We start from the raw sequence: 16248 nt of genomic DNA on the forward strand, positions 1-16248 counted from the left end.
CTGGTAGGCAAATTTTGCCAAGCATAATTGACGCCGCGACAAGTCGACATGGTGTTCACCACTAGAAGTAACGAAAGCGACACCAAATGTTATTTAAAGGGTATGCTGTCAGGTGTACTTACCTTGAGCGGTGGAAGTGACAACTACTCGGTCATTTGCAAACAGGAATGCAGGAAATGAAATTATTTGCACTACCTGAGAATATAATTTATATGCAAATCTAACCATGGAGCGCATGCACATTTAGAATTAAACCCGAATCACACTTTTTACTTCATATATTTCCGGGTGTCGGACCCGTGTTGTTACGGGCAAATAGTAGGGCTGTCACGGCTTCTGTGCAATCTGTGCGTCTTTTAGGCTTTAAGGAGACAAGCAACGTTAAATCCAGGAACGGAGTAATCACCCGATCGTACCTAAATCTCCTCGGATAGAGTAAACAGTATTCATAAAGCGACGGTCGACCGCTGACAGAGTGCAAAATACAGGAAGGTTAGTGCTGTCAATAGGTGCAGCTACATGTAAATGGTAAGAGTCAATTTTACAAAATCACCAGAAAGCATGATTTTCTCAAGCTGTTGTATCTATTTCATATATTTTTACCTTGACCTTGTTATTTGGAGTGCAGAGTGAAGCTGTTCATAAGTGCCCTCTGGCCAGCATATGCGAAAACACCCCCACTTTTGAATTACAATGCCGACTTTCCCTCCAGTATCTATGGTCTGCCCGTTCCCAGCTTCCCACATCAGTTCACGCTGTTAGTAACTGCTGTATTACCCCTATTTGTAACAATCAACCCTATTTGTAACAAATTTAATTTTCAAAAAACTTTGCCGTATATGTTGAAATATTAATAAAATATGCATATTTGTATGTTTGAGGGCAATTTTCTTTTTTTTCCTTGTCAAAACTCATTTTTCCGAAACTGCTTTTGTTACAAATTTGGTTGATTGTTACAAATAGGGGTGACATGTGTCAACCCTATTTGTAACAATCAACCCTATTTGTAACAAAACCTAAATTTCAAAGAAACTTGGCCGTATTTGATGAAATCTTGATGAAATATACATATTAGTATGTTCGGGGCAATTTTCTTTGTTTTCCTTGTTGAAACTCATTTTTCCGAAAATGCTCGTGAGATTAAATTTCGTTGTGCAGGTTCCTAGGGATAAGAGCCCTACTCGTAAGATATAATCAAGTCGTGCAGATACATGCCAAAGGTTTGTTTTAGGGCAATTTTCACCATTTTCGGTCAAAAATGTTAAAATCTTGTTTTCTGACCGAAATCATACTAAACATATTGGGTTAACTTTTGTTACAAATTGGGTTGATTGTTACAAATAGGGTTGACGTGTCAACCCTATTTGTAACAATCAACCCTATTTGTAACAAAATTTAACCAACTTGAAACTAAACCTAATTTTCTACAAAACTTGGCCGTATTTGATGAAATCTTGATGAAATGTACATATTAGTATGTTTTTGGCAATTTTTATTTTTTCCTTGTCGAAACTCATTTTTCCGAAAATGCTCGTTAGATTAACTTTCGTTGTGCAGGTTGCCTAGTATAAGAGGCCTACTCGTAAGATATAATCGAGTTGTGCAGATAGATTTGTTTCGGGGCAATTTTCCCCAATTCGGTCGAAAATGTTAATAATCTTGTTTTCTGACCGAAATCATACTAAACCTATATGGGGTTAACTTTTGTTACAAATTGGGTTGATTGTTACAAATAGGGTTGACGTGTCAACCCTATTTGTAACAATCAACCCTATTTGTAACAAAATTTAACCAACTTGAAACAAAACCTAATTTTCTACAAAACTTGGCCGTATTTGATGAAATCTTCATGACATATACATATTAGTATGTTTTGCGGCAATTTTTATTTTTTCCTTGTCGAAACTCATTTTTTCCGAAAATGCTCGTTAGATTAACTTTCGTTGTGCAGGTTGCCTAGTATAAGAGGCCTACTCGTAAGATATAATCGAGTTGTGCAGATAGGTTTGTTTCGGGGCAATTTTCCCCAATCTGGTCGAAAATGTTAATAATCTTGTTTTCTGACCGAAATCATACTAAACCTATATGGGGTTAACTTTTGTTACAAATTGGGTTGATTGTTACAAATAGGGTTGACGTGTCAACCCTATTTGTAACAATCAACCTATTTGTAACAAAATTTAACCAACTTGAAACAAAACCTAATTTTCAAAAAAACTTGGCCGTATTTGATGAAATCTTGATGAAATGTACATATTAGTATGTTTTGGGGCAATTTTTATTTTTTCCTTGTCGAAACTCATTTTTCTTAAACTACTCATTAGATAAAATTTCGGCGTGCAGGTTTCTAGGGATAAAAGGCCTCCATCTAAGAGGTAATCATGTTTTTCAGATACATGCCAAAATTTGGTGGGGGCATCAGTCACTAATTTTGGTCTAAAATGCAAAACAAATCTTCTTTTCTGACAGAAGTCATACTAACCCTATTTGTATCAAAAGTTAACGCTATTTGTAACACTTAAAACATAAATTTTGCTCTTCCAATAACATGGTTTCAAATAGGGCAGTTAGGTCGGCTGGTTTTCTTTTCCCCTATATTTTTTTTAAATATGCACTTTTCAGGGGTTCAGGGCGATCTAACACTTACCACAACATTTCCAGAAAAAGCGTATCATTCATATTAAAGGACTAATTACATAAAAGACGTCGACGTCCCAAGCAAAAATCAAATATCAGGTGACGAACACGTGATTTTACGGGGTTTTTCTGTCTTTTTGTTTCTTCCGTGTTTACGTTGCTAAACGTTTAGGGTCGCAGTCTAAAAAATAGGGTAGGTCGGGTTATCGGAACAGGACAAATTTTTTCTTTTGCCTATCCTATCCATCTGCAGCCACCGAGACTTTGGTCGGCCTCTGTAAAGGATGCTTCATAGTAACTTAAATCATCATCAAACTTTAAATTTTAAAAACTTTCAATCACATCGCCCTCGAGTTCTATATTTTTTTCCTCCTTCAGTCGTATTTTTCTCTGTATTACTCCACTAATAATGCCGTACAGCAATGACAATGCCGTAAAATCGATAATTTTATCAAGCTTCAGCAGCCGAAAACCATATGGAATTAAGGCAGAAAGGACCCATCATGTAGTTACTCATAACCCAAGCCAGGCACAGATAGGTGAGACACTACACATACGGTGTCCAAAGTTAGAGAGTGGAGTCGTTTATGTTCCAGATACCTTCGATCTGGTATTTGACCTTATAGTATCGGTCACCCAAATAACCGAGTAGTTCAGAATATCATAAAAATATAATCAAGTGCATTGTTTTAGAATTCGAGGGACAGATACTTCTCGATCTTAGTAATCATAATGTTATTGAATGTTATCGTGATCCCTATGAACATAAAAAGTAGAGATGAAACGTGATTCTGAAGAGTATTCAGAATGAAAATCTCCGAATCTAAGAAGTGGTGCGGCCGATGCAGATAATAACATCGTTTATGATAGTCTACCTCTTGAGGTTTATGATACGAAATATGCCATGCACTTGACTCATCCCTTCATCAAAGGTCATAGGGTTACTTGTCCATCAGCGCTCGGCAGCAACATCGAGTGGGAAATTACCCTTGTGTCTCTGTCTCCTAGTTAATTGTCAGTGAAAATCTCCCTTCAGCAGGTTATACAAACTGACGAATATTCAATTTGAATATTAAAATGGTTGTAGACTTCATGACACTACTGACACTGGAAATGCATTCAACATTTGAATTTACAGTTGAGAAATACCTAAAAAAACAACATTTTCCGACGTTGTAATATTTCAGGGCTAAAAGCAAAACTAAGAAATCATTCTTGATATTAAAACAAATGCAAAACCAACTGGAACGTTCCAATGCCTGCTCAGAGGATCAACCAAAACCAACCTTTAAGGGACCCATCAAAGGCAAATTCTTAGATACTCGCCTACATGCAATACCCAATCGATTTCAAGAAAAAATGTAGCATTCTTCACAAGCAAATTAATAGACAGAGAATGCACGGCAACATAAACCAAACAGAAACCATACTCAAAACCGTAATAAAAAAAAACAAACAAACAAACATTCACAACATAAAATGACTTGATCTTCACAACAACATTTAGGCTCAACACATATCAAAACAAAGGATAAAAAAGAAAGCCCGTCAAAATATTTGGAAGAACTTGATAAGTGGGAAGCAATAAAAACCCTTTTGCCGAAACAACCAACAAGAGCCTACAATAAACAACAAGTGTATAAATTAAAGCAGCGGCATTGAGGGTTCAAATGAATCCAAACAAATGCCAAGGCCGTATCTGTGATGAATTTCTGAAAATAGGTAAATCGTCACCACAAGGAACCTTCATACAAAATGTCAAAGCAATAGGACGAGTAGATTCTAAGAAGAAGTTTTTGACCTGTTTTTTAGCAAAAATGGCGAAATTGCCAAAAAAGAGTCGTGCATAGATCAGCACAATTCAATACGTCTTGAAGGAATTATCTCCAGAAACCTGTATACCAAATTTCAAAACAAACCACCTCGCAATTTTAGAAAACATATTTTTTTGAAAAACGACATATTTCCCCAAACAAGACCTAAATACGCATATTTCATCAAGATTTCATCAAATACGGCCAAGTTTTTTGAAAATTAGGTTTTTTTACAAAATTATTAAATTTTGTTACAAATAGGGTTGATTGTTACAAATAGGGTTGATTGTTACAAATAGGGTTGACACGTCAACCCTATTTGTAACAATCAACCCAATTTGTAACAAAAGTTAACCCCATATAGGTTTAGTATGATTTCTGTCAGAAAACAGGATTTTTAACATTTTTGACCGAAAATGGTGAAATTGCCCCGAAACAAACCTTTGGCATGTATCTGCACAACTCGATTATATCTTACGAGTAGGCCTCTTATACTAGGCAACCTGCACAACGAAAGTTAATCTAACGAGCATTTCCGGAAAAAATGAGTTTCGACAAGGAAAAAATAAAAATTGCCCCAAATCATACTAATATGTATATGTCATCAAGATTTCATCAAATACGGCCAGTTTTTTTGAAAATTAGGTTTTGTTTCAAGTTGGTTAAATTTTGTTACAAATAGGTTGATTGTTACAAATAGGGTTGACACGTCAACCCTATTTGTAACAATCAACCCAATTTGTAACAAAAGTTAACCCCATATAGGTTTAGTATGATTTCGGTCAGAAAACAAGATTTTTAACATTTTCGACCGAAAATGGTGAAAATTGCCCCGAAAAAGCCTTTGGCATGTATCTGCACAACTCGATTATATCTTACGAGTAGGCCTCTTATACTAGGCAACCTGCACAACGAAAGTTAATCAAACGAGCATTTTCGGAAACAAAAAGGTTCGACAAGTAAAAAATAAAAATTGCCCCAAAACATACTAATGTATATTTCATCAAGATTTCATCAAATACGGCCAAGTTTTGTAGAAAATTAGGTTTTTTGTTTCAAGTTGGTTAAATGTTGTTACGTTAGGCTTGATTGTTACAAATAGGTTGTTGTTACAAATAGGGTTGACAGGTCAACCCTATTTGTAACAATCAACCCAATTTGTAACAAAAGTTAACCCCATAAAGGTTTAGTATGATTTCGGTCAGAAAACAAAATTTTTAACATTTTCGACCGAAATTCGGGAAAATTGCCCCAAAACAAACCTATCTGCACAACTTGATTATATCTTACGAATAGGCCTCTTATACTAGGCAACCTGCACAACGAAAGTTAATCTAACGAGCATTTTCGGAAAAAATGAGTTTCGACAAGGAAAACAAAGAACATTGCCCAAACCATACTAATATGTACATTTCATCAAGATTTCATCAAATACGGCCAAGTTTTGTAGAAAATTAGGTTTTGTTTCAAGTTGGTTAATTTTGTTACAAATAGGGTTGATTGTTACAATAGGGTTGACACGTCACCCTATTTGTAACAATCAACCCAATTTGTAACAAAAGTTAACCCCATATAGGTTTAGTATGATTTCTGTCAGAAAACAAGATTTTTAACATTTTTGACCGAAATTGGGGAAAATTGCCCCGAAAAAACCTTTGGCATGTATCTGCACAACTCGATAATATGTTACGAGTAGGCCTCTTATACTAGGCAACCTGCACAACGAAAGTTAATCTAACGAGCATTTTCGGAAAAAATAAGTTTCGACAAGGAAAAAATAAAAATTGCCCCAAAACATACTAATATGTATATTTCATCAAGATTTCATCAAATACGGCCAAGTTTTTAGAAAATTAGGTTTTGTTTCAAGTTGGTATAAATTTTGTTACAATAGGGTTGATTGTTACAAATAGGTTGTTGTTACAAATAGGGTTGACACGTCAACCCTATTTGTAACAATCAACCAAATTTGTAACAAAACTTAACCAAATATAGGTTTAGTATGATTTCTGTCAGAAAACAAGATTTTTAACATTTTTGACCGAAATTGGGGAAAATTGCCCCGAAACAAACCTATCTGCACAACTTGATTATATCTTACGAATAGGCCTCTTATACTAGGCAACCTGCACAACGAAAGTTAATCTAACGAGCATTTTCGGAAAAAATGAGTTTCGACAAGGAAAAAATAAAAATTGCCCCAAAACATACTAATATGTACATTTCATCAAGATTTCATCAAATACGGCCAAGTTTTGTAGAAAATTAGGTTTTGTTTCAAGTTGGTTAAATTTTGTTACAAATAGGGTTGATTGTTACAAATAGGGTTGACACGTCAACCCTATTTGTAACAATCAACCCAATTTGTAACAAAAGTTAATCCCATATAGGTTTAGTATGATTTCGGTCAGAAAACAAGATTTTTAACATTTTTGACCGAAAATGGTGAAAATTGCCCCAAAACAAACCTTTGGCATGTATCTGCACGACTTGATTACATCTTACGAGTAGGGCTGTTATCCCTAGGAACCTGCACAACGAAATTTAATCTCACGAGCATTTTCGGAAAAATGAGTTTCAACAAGGAAAACAAAGAAAATTGTCCCCGAACATACTTATGTATATTTCATCAAGATTTCATCAATACGGCCAAGTTTCTTTGAAATTTAGGTTTTGTTACAAATAGGGTTGATTGTTACAAATAGGGTTGACGTATGTCACCCCTATTTGTAACAATCAACCCAATTTGTAACAAAAGCAGTTTCGGAAAAATGATTTTTGACAAGGAAAAAAAAAGAAAATTGCCCTCAAACATACAAATATGCATATTTCATTAATATTTCAACATATATGGCAAAGTTTTTTTGAAAATTAAATTTTGTTACAAATAGGTTGATTGTTACAAATAGGGGTGATACATGTCACCCCTATTTGTAACAATCAACCCAATTTGTAACAAAAGCAGTTTCGGAAAAATGAGTTTTGACAAGGAAAAACAAAGAAAATTGCCCTCAAACATACAAATATGCATATTTTATTAATATTTCAACATATATGGCAAAGTTTTTTTGAAAATTAAATTTTGTTACAAATAGGGTTGATTGTTACAAATAGGGGTAATACAACTGCCCTTCGACCAGCAAATGCGAGACATGACCTGCCTCTGAATTATAATGCCCAGTGCACTCCAGTATCTATGGTCCGCCACCTACCCTCTCTTTACAACAGTTCAAGCTTCTAACTGCCCTCTCTCCACCACTGAAAGTTCCCCTCCCCACCAGAGCTAGATATTCCTATTTACTGAGCATTCGTTTTTGTTACGGGGAGGGTAGGGGGGTCGTGAAAATCAGGGTGGGATGACTGTTACTTACAAAACTGTTTTTAGTGCTTAATTTTACAAACAATTATTGGAGGGGTTACATTTTACAAAGATTTATTTTGTGTGTAGTTATGGCAAAAACAACAGAGTTGACAAAAGGGTGCATAACAACAGAACACAAACATAGCTTTATTCTATCTGAACATGTAATAACAGCAGAAAAGAGCACTTTTGTTCACAAAAATAAAATGTTCATGTTGACCAAGAGAAATAAGTGCCATGCCATGTTAACGATATAACTCTTATAACACTTTATATACTGGGAAAATAGCTTCAATATTTGAAAATACGGGCCTTCTTCCGTGCATACAAGTTTTTCAGTCCAACTCAATTAAGTTGATAGTTTACCTAGTTTCCGTATTGAACATTATTCTATGTAAAACTTCCATTATCAGTGTAATAAAGAATAATGGCACGTAATTCAATGATTGCAACACCGTCCTTTCAAAACTCTCAAGGAAACTCTGTCTTCCCGTCTCATGCATATTTATAAGTCTGGCGCCATTATGAATTGTTTATAGCACAGACAAATAGAAACAGACTGGCAACGGGTATTGTTCAAGGCGTGAAGCGGTTACGTAAGTCATCCATGTTCGCCTCGCCTCAGGTACCTCTCGCCTCGCTTTTCCGAAGAGTGCCGACCATGCACCTTTCGGTAGTTTCCGGATTTTCGCCAATTTTTAAGCGAAAGTATGTTCGGCAAAGTTTGTGTTATTGTTGTCATGTGGTGCTGAGTGGAATCGGCATGCTGGCGAAAACGGGAAAGTTTTGAGCTTCGGGAAAGTGAGTTTTACCATTTTAAAAATTCCTCTCACATTTTTATGAATATATAATGAGTGTGTTTCAACCAAATTTGAAAATCTTCTATCGATACTGTCTAGTTTTTCTCTATGGTTTACGGTCAGTCATATCGTCTATTAAAGTAGGTAATTGAAGGGCGTACGCGTGTTTATGAAACTGCTTGCGTGTTATGTTTTGATTGGCGTGAAGCAGTGTTTCTGCCATGAGAGCTCACAAAGTAAGCATGGTTGCTACGCGACTGGCAGCACGATGCCATCTCGTCGTACTTTTTGCACAATCTCGTGCAATTATCAACCACGAACAGAGGTCTAAAAAAATCTAACACCTGTGAAGCTCATTGTAATATGAAAAGGCCATAGTCTACCGAGACGACCATGGGACAAAAGCCATGCCTCGTTGCTAGTCTGTTTCTTCTATTTGTCTGTGTTTATAGCAACCAACACCCTGCAAGGTTCACAAGTCTGTTCACGAAGGCATTCACCCACGATGTACGCAACAGCCTACGATTAGCGCTATAAACCGCTGATGATTAGTCCTTCTATTTATTATGTGTTTTGATACTTATATACTCACAGACTTGGAGCAAGTCTAGATTTTGCCGTAAACAAGAAGCAAATGTTTCTTTTTGTTTTTATCGCCCTCTGGAGTATAACAGCAAAACGTCATAGATTTACAAGTCAGTTAAAGCACTCCTTGCCTGTGGTTGAAGCACCGTGACATGTTGATTGTGCAGGAGTTTTAAAAGGAACGGTCAGACAAAAGAGAGGGTAACTTGTTCTTTGTTGTTCTATGGCTAAATAGTCAAAACAAATCCACCTTTCGAATTCACTTCGCCGATCTCTAAAATGACATGAAGAGCAAACCCTGTGCTTGATTTCATTCTCTCTCCTGGTACACAGTGACCAATCACGAATTACATTTTAATTCGAAATATGTCTCTATCTCTCCCGTCGCTTTCACCGTCTTTACTGGTAGGCAAATTTTGCCAGGCATAATTGACGCCGCGACAAGTCGACATGGTGTTCACCACTAGGAGTAACGAAAGCGACACCAAATGTTATTTAAGGTAGACTGTCACGTGTACTTACCTTGAAGCGGTGGAAGTGACAACTACTCGGTCATTTGCAAACAGAAACGCAGGAAATGAAATTTATTTGCACTACCTGAGAATATAATTTATATGCAAATCTAACCATGGAGCGCATGCACATTTAGAATTAAACCCGAATCACACTTTTTACTTCATATATTTCCGGGTGTCGGACCCGTGTTGTTACGGGCAAATAGTAGGGCTGTCACGGCTTCTGTGCAATCTGTGCGTCTTTTAGGCTTTAAGGAGACAAGCAACGTTAAATCCAGGAACGGAGTAATCACCCGATCGTACTAAATCTCCTCGGATAGAGTAAACAGTATTCATAAAGCGACGGTCGACCGCTGACAGAGTGCAAAATACAGGAAGGTTAGTGCTGTCAATAGCTGCAGCTACATGTAATGGTAAGAGTCAATTTCACAAAATCACAGGAAAGCATGATGTTTCTCAAGCTATTGTATCGATGTCAAATATTTTTACCCTGACCTTGTTATTTGGAGTGCAGAGTGAAGCTGTTCATAAGTGCACTCCGACCAGCATATGCGAAAACACCCTCCCTCCTTTTGAATTACAATGCCGACTTTCCCTCCAATATCTTGGTCTGCCCGCTGCCAGCTTCCCACAACATTTCACGCTGTTACACTAGTACAGAAATTTGCAAGAAATTTGCGAGAAATGGACACTTTCTCGCTGTATTGCGAGAAGTAAGCGAGAATACATACTTCTTTGCGATCATGCTGCGAGAACTGTGCTTTCTCGCATGCATCTGCGAGAAATTGTGAAATTTTTGTGAAATGCTAACACAGAAGAATACAATTTCTTCCAGATGCTGAGCAAGAAAACAAATTTCTCTCTGATTGATTGCGAGAATTCAGTTTCTCGCAGATGCTGAGCGAGGAAAACACAGTTCTCATCAGCTCATTGCGAGAAAATTGAATTTTCGCTAAGTTATTGCGAGAAAGTTATGTATTCTCGCTTACTTCTCGCAAAAAGCGAGAAAGTGTCCATTTCTCGCAAATTTCTCGCAAATTTCTGTACTAGTGTTAGTAACTGCCCGTCGACAAGCATATGCGAAACATGACCTGCCTCTGAATTATAATGCCGACTGCCCTCCAGTATCTATGGTCTGCCACCTCCCCTCGCTCTACAACAGTTCAAGCTTCTTACTACCCTCTCTCCACCACTGAAAGTTCCCCTCCTCACCAGAGCTAGATATTCCTATTTACTGAGCATTCGTTTTTACGGGGCGGGTAGGGGGTCGATGGAAATCAGGGTGGGATGACTTTTACTTACAAAACTGTTTTAGGGTGGTCAAATTTTACAAACAATGATTTGAGGGGTCAAATTTTACAAAGATTTATTTTGTGTGTAGTTATGGCAAAACAAAAGAATTGACAAAAGGGTGCATAACAACAGAACACAAACATAGCTTTATTCTATCTGAACATGTGATAACAGCAGAAAAGAGCACTTTTGTTCAATGTTCATTTTGACCAGAAGAAATAAGTTCCATGCCATGTTAACAGTGCAACTCTTATAACACTTTATATACTGGGAAAAATAGCTCAATATTTGAAAGGATGGTGTCATATGAAGTGTTTGCAAAGAATTTTTGACTTTGTAATAGCATACATTTAAACAAAAAAATGATTTTCGAATTTCACCAAAATGTTGATTCACTTTACAAATTGTAGTTTATGAGGAAGCTATTAACACTATTTTTCAAATATAAAATTCTTATGTAGGTCATTTCCCCCACATTCATGGCCTGAGTTTGATTAATCTAGAATATTCTTAAGGTCACTGTCCTTCATGACCTTGAAATCAATTAGACGTGTCTGGGATGATCTGGAAATTCAATTAGTCGTGTGTTTACTATAAGTGGAGATATTTTTACAGAAGTAATTAGCATATCAATAGAAGTCCTAGATTGTTCTTATATTCTCTTACTTAACCATTTGAGTATAAATACTGGGACGGCAGGCTTGCAGTCAGACATTTTGGGATCGCGTCTCTTGGTACCGGTGTTACTTCAAATCTTTGGAAACTCCAGCAGTATTAATTTCAAGACATTTCAAGACCTTCACTACCAGGCTGGATTTATACTGTGGACTCTGTGCAACTTCAAGCCTGCAAGCTAAACAACTGTTCATTCATCCAACTGACTGACACAACTCTCAGACTGGAGCCTTGCCGTCCCAGCTGAGATAAGTGGCCTGTACACTTTTACAGTTTGTATCTAGCCCTTGACTTAGCGATTAGTTGTATTTTTTGTAATAAATTGCGTTTTAAAAGCAATTGCTGAGTTCACCTTTTGTTCGTTTTCTCTCACGTAACAAAATCAACTAAATCTGTGCATTTGTAGACGCTTGATTATTGGCATTACAACCATTATTGGCATTACAACCATTATTGGCATTACAACCATTATTGGCATTACAACCATTATTGGATTTGGCCTGAACACGATTGATCTGAACGTCATTTAAACTGTCCGTACTTATCAGTTTCACTGTCAGGGGGTCTAATACCATATTTGACTTGCGATTCTCACTTTTATTCCACAGCTTCTGCTTGCAAAAAATAATCTTGTTTCCGACCAAATTTGTGATTTGATTTTCGTTCGAATTCTGCAGACAATGACCAGGCTTGGATTGAAGACATTGTTCTCGATTATGGTTCTGCGGCATATTTGCTTGACATTGTCGACATTTGATGCGTCTTGTCACAAAAAATACAGTCATGAAAATGAGACATCAACAGAATCCGAGGTAAGAATTATAGCTATACAGGAAACGTGTTACCACCCGGGTAAATAGTTAAAATGCATATGCCACGATTGTGCTCTAGTGACCGAAGAACTTCAAGGAAACGAGAATCAAACCAAAATAACTTTTCTTCGTAGTAGAGTTCATATTTGCCATGGAAATGACGACACGGCATACAAAAAGCCTCCCAAGGCTAACAACGATTAATTAGAAAAATGCATCCAAATCTAACTTTAAGTCGGCCCTCGCTATATCAAAGAAATCCTAAAACAACAAGCTGACATTCAGAACGGTGAGTTACACGAAATTCGATCATGTTATAAAGATGATAAAGTCATATTGATGATATACCATATTAATGAGACAGATCTTTGTATCAACTTCAAAGTAGTTCTGCTACTTCAAATTATTTCAAATCATTTGCCCTCCTGATGTCAGGCAAATGGCACATAGTCGTTTGTTTTGCTATGACATTAACCACCGATTACACGGTCATGAGGGCTATGGCGCCCGTTTATTACCCGAGGGGTCGTACGTAGAAACATCGCTATTCCCCGAGGCCGTAGGCGGAGACGTATAGCGATGTGTTTCTGGAAACAGAGACCACTAGAAACCAGGTTAGAGGTGTTTTAGAAAACGTCACACGCTCATTTTGTATTATGTTATGGTTTTTAATGTGTTTTGATATTATGCATCGCAACTATCCATTGTGACAGGTTTACTTAGCTGTTCAAGTTTCTACGCTGTTAGAATAGAAAATCTTGCTTTTTAGAGAGGGTTGTCGCTCATCCCAGGCGCTCATCACATTCTGGTCATCCGCTAATATTTCACAGTTGTAGACAACAATACGGTCACGTGACCGGGCAATGTTCCAAAAGTGGTCAAAAAACTATTTCCCTGTGACCGGGCAATGTTCCAAAAGTGGTCCAAAAACTATTTCCCTGAGGAAATTATCTTTCAAAAATACCCTCTGACGCCAATTTGTCGATTCAGTCGGGAATAGACGTATCTAGTATCTATGGCTGCAGTCATTTAAAGTTTCCGCTGTGACAGCTTCTGTACGCTAGTCTTATTAAATGAGATGGTATGTGACATATACTGGTCTCATTGAATGAGATGATATGCTGTACATTAGTCTCATCAATATGATAATGCTGTACAACGGTTATTAAATACAGTATAACAATTCTAAAACACTAGTCTCGTGGAATGAGGTTGATACATGCTAGACACCTCTCTCAATGAAGAAAATAGTATAGGCCATACAGTAGCTTCATTGATTGAGATTGTAAATTCTGTACATTAAAGTTTATTTAATGAGAAATGTTTTATCTTTTGGAGGCTTTGATTAAGGTGCGGTATTTATGGTATACACTCATTTCTCATAAGTGGCCGACCTCTCCAACTGGCCGAGTTCGTCGGCGCGGGCACTGGCCGAGCTCGCAACTGGCCGACCCTCTGGTTTTTTGCAGTCTGTGGAGTGAGCGATTGAGCATACATCGGAATCGACTGATTTCGGCCGAAAGCAGTTAGAAAAGGTAGTTTTTCGTGCGCGATCCAAATCGGGACCTCGGTCGCCGTGTGCTCCACCTATCAGCAGGGCTGTGGTGGGAGGCCGTAGATACGCCGGGAACACACAGCATCGTACGCAGGGCTACTTTTGAGACATACAGTGAGCAGCGCCCAGTGCACGGCTTTGGCTGCTCAGCTCTACTGTTACTTATACACTCCAGTATAATGTGTACAAGACAGCTGAGCGGCCACAAATTTCTAGACTGAAATTTGAAAGTGCGTCGTGTTGTGTACTTGTCGCTGCAGATTTGAACAACGTTCACATGGATAAAAACACAGCCAAATAGTATAGGCAGACTGGAAACGCGGCATGCCTTTTGTTCCATGGTCGTCTCGGTAGACTATGGCTTTTCACATTAAAATGAGCTTCAATGGTGTTAAACTTTTTGGAGGTTTTGTTTGTGGTTGATAATTGCACGAGATTATGCGAAAAATACGAAGAGATGGCATCGTACTTCCAGTCGCGTAGCAACCATATTTACTTTGTGAGCTCTCAGGCCAGAAACACTGCTTCACGCCAATCAAACACAACACGCCAGCAGTTTCATAAACATGCCTTCCTTGACGCACGTGTAAAAGACGGTATGACTGACCGTAAACCATTAAGTAAAACCAGACAGTATCGATAAAAGACTTTCAAATATGGTTCAAACACACTCATTATATATTCATAAAATATGACAGGAATTTTTAAAACGGTAAAACTCACGCGTGGTCTCACTAATCACAATTGCAAAACACGTAATTTATAACATCCAAAAATGAAAGTTACAACCGTAAATAGTTTGCACAAAATGTACAACAAGTAAGCCAAAACATTTGTGCAAAAGGACAATGCTTCACCACATTTACTGTTTAGATCTCTTTGAGCTTAGAACGATGGGATTAATTACAATATTGGTAAAGGAAAATCCATGATAACCAAACATCCTTGAACGATAATGTTGCGAGCTGCAGCAATTTGGCCAAGACTCCCTAGGCTACCACTGAAAATATATTTGTCAGATAAGCACGTGTTGTCAGATAAATGGCCTTACACATGCTGCCTAAATGATGAAGAGAGTGTGCCTTATGCGAAAGCGTCGTCTCTGATGGACAATGTTTTTAAACATGTGAAGCTGGGGCTTACAAGAGAGACATTCTTCGTTGTTATTGAAATGGTTTGATAGCACAAGCAGGCGTGACCTTTATTTGCTGATATATTGGCGGATTATTCACAGCAAACACATTTATATATTAAACTTATTGGTAGAATTCATATAATGTCTAGACAGCTATTGCAATTCTCATGGGGTTATTGTGAAAGTTTCTTGAACCTGTGAACACCACTTTGATTTGAATTACGAAACGAACAAATATAAAATGACGCTCTTCCAGGCTAAGCTTGCAAAATGTTACCCCCTCCAAAGGCAGATTTGTAAGAAAATGACCTCTCCAACGAAGAGCCGAGCTGTGTATCCCCGAGACATGTGACGAGACGAGATTAGAAAAAGAAATCTCACAAAAGGCGTTTACTAGAGACACCGCAGGAGCCAATTATGGTCAGGTCAAACGAGGTGACTAATTTGGATAGCAAAATGAATGTGTTAGGGCATACACAGAAGAGAAGCTCTACTGTCTATGATTAGACAAGCATCAATGTATAACATAAAAATATTATAACGAACTGACGAATTTGAAAGTATAAATATGACAGCACACAATAAATATGTTGAAATTCTAAAGAGAATTCCCCAAAAGAAAAACAGTAAAGGAGCGCCCTTCTTGAAAGTGTGTCGCTCATATTTTCATTTCAGTTCATACAGAACATGACCTGATTGATGTTAAGAGCGTGGTGAACATCCCTCAGAGCAACTGACAACACCTGAAACAAGCAACTTAACAGACTACGTACTTCCCTTCCATTAATTGTAAGTATTCTTTCAAGGATCTGTGTAATCTTTTGTCCATGGTTCTTTATTCATACACAAATTGCAAATCTGTAATTTCAAGTTGAAATCATCAAAACGCAACGAATCATTTGAGTCCCGTTGCATATTACAGGAATTTCATAATAGCTTGAAATTACGACGTGCTTGGGTGATTGAGAAAAACGTTTCTGGCAATAGAAAGTAATGCAAACTGCGTTCATTAGAAACTTCTTCGATACATTTTGCAATAATTTAACCCAATACGACGGCCACTGTT

The 16248-nt window shown here is 37.4% G+C and overlaps 2 protein-coding genes across 5 annotated transcripts in view; one reads left to right on the forward strand and one right to left on the reverse strand.

Annotated features, from left to right (window-relative positions):
- LOC139138253 (uncharacterized) overlaps nt 1-9766 on the reverse strand; it is a 49469-nt gene extending 39703 nt beyond the window's left edge. The window contains exon 1 of one of the 2 annotated variants that reach the window (XM_070706556.1): nt 9720-9766. The gene's annotated coding sequence lies outside the window, so the exon portion shown is untranslated. Of the gene's footprint in view, nt 1-122; nt 179-9719 lie in introns of those variants that run through there. The other variant, XM_070706557.1, reaches the window with a different exon arrangement.
- Nucleotides 279-16248, forward strand: part of LOC139138254 (kin of IRRE-like protein 1) — a 242937-nt gene continuing 226967 nt past the window's right edge. Inside the window, exons 1-3 of one of the 3 annotated variants that reach the window (XM_070706558.1) lie at nt 279-528; nt 12358-12492; nt 15858-15971. The gene's annotated coding sequence lies outside the window, so the exon portion shown is untranslated. Of the gene's footprint in view, nt 529-9880; nt 10126-12357; nt 12493-15857; nt 15972-16248 lie in introns of those variants that run through there. The other 2 variants (XM_070706559.1, XM_070706560.1) reach the window with 2 other exon arrangements.

Source organism: Ptychodera flava, chromosome 8 (genome assembly GCF_041260155.1).
Source record: "Ptychodera flava strain L36383 chromosome 8, AS_Pfla_20210202, whole genome shotgun sequence".
In the NCBI taxonomy this organism is placed as follows: Eukaryota; Metazoa; Hemichordata; class Enteropneusta; family Ptychoderidae; genus Ptychodera; species Ptychodera flava.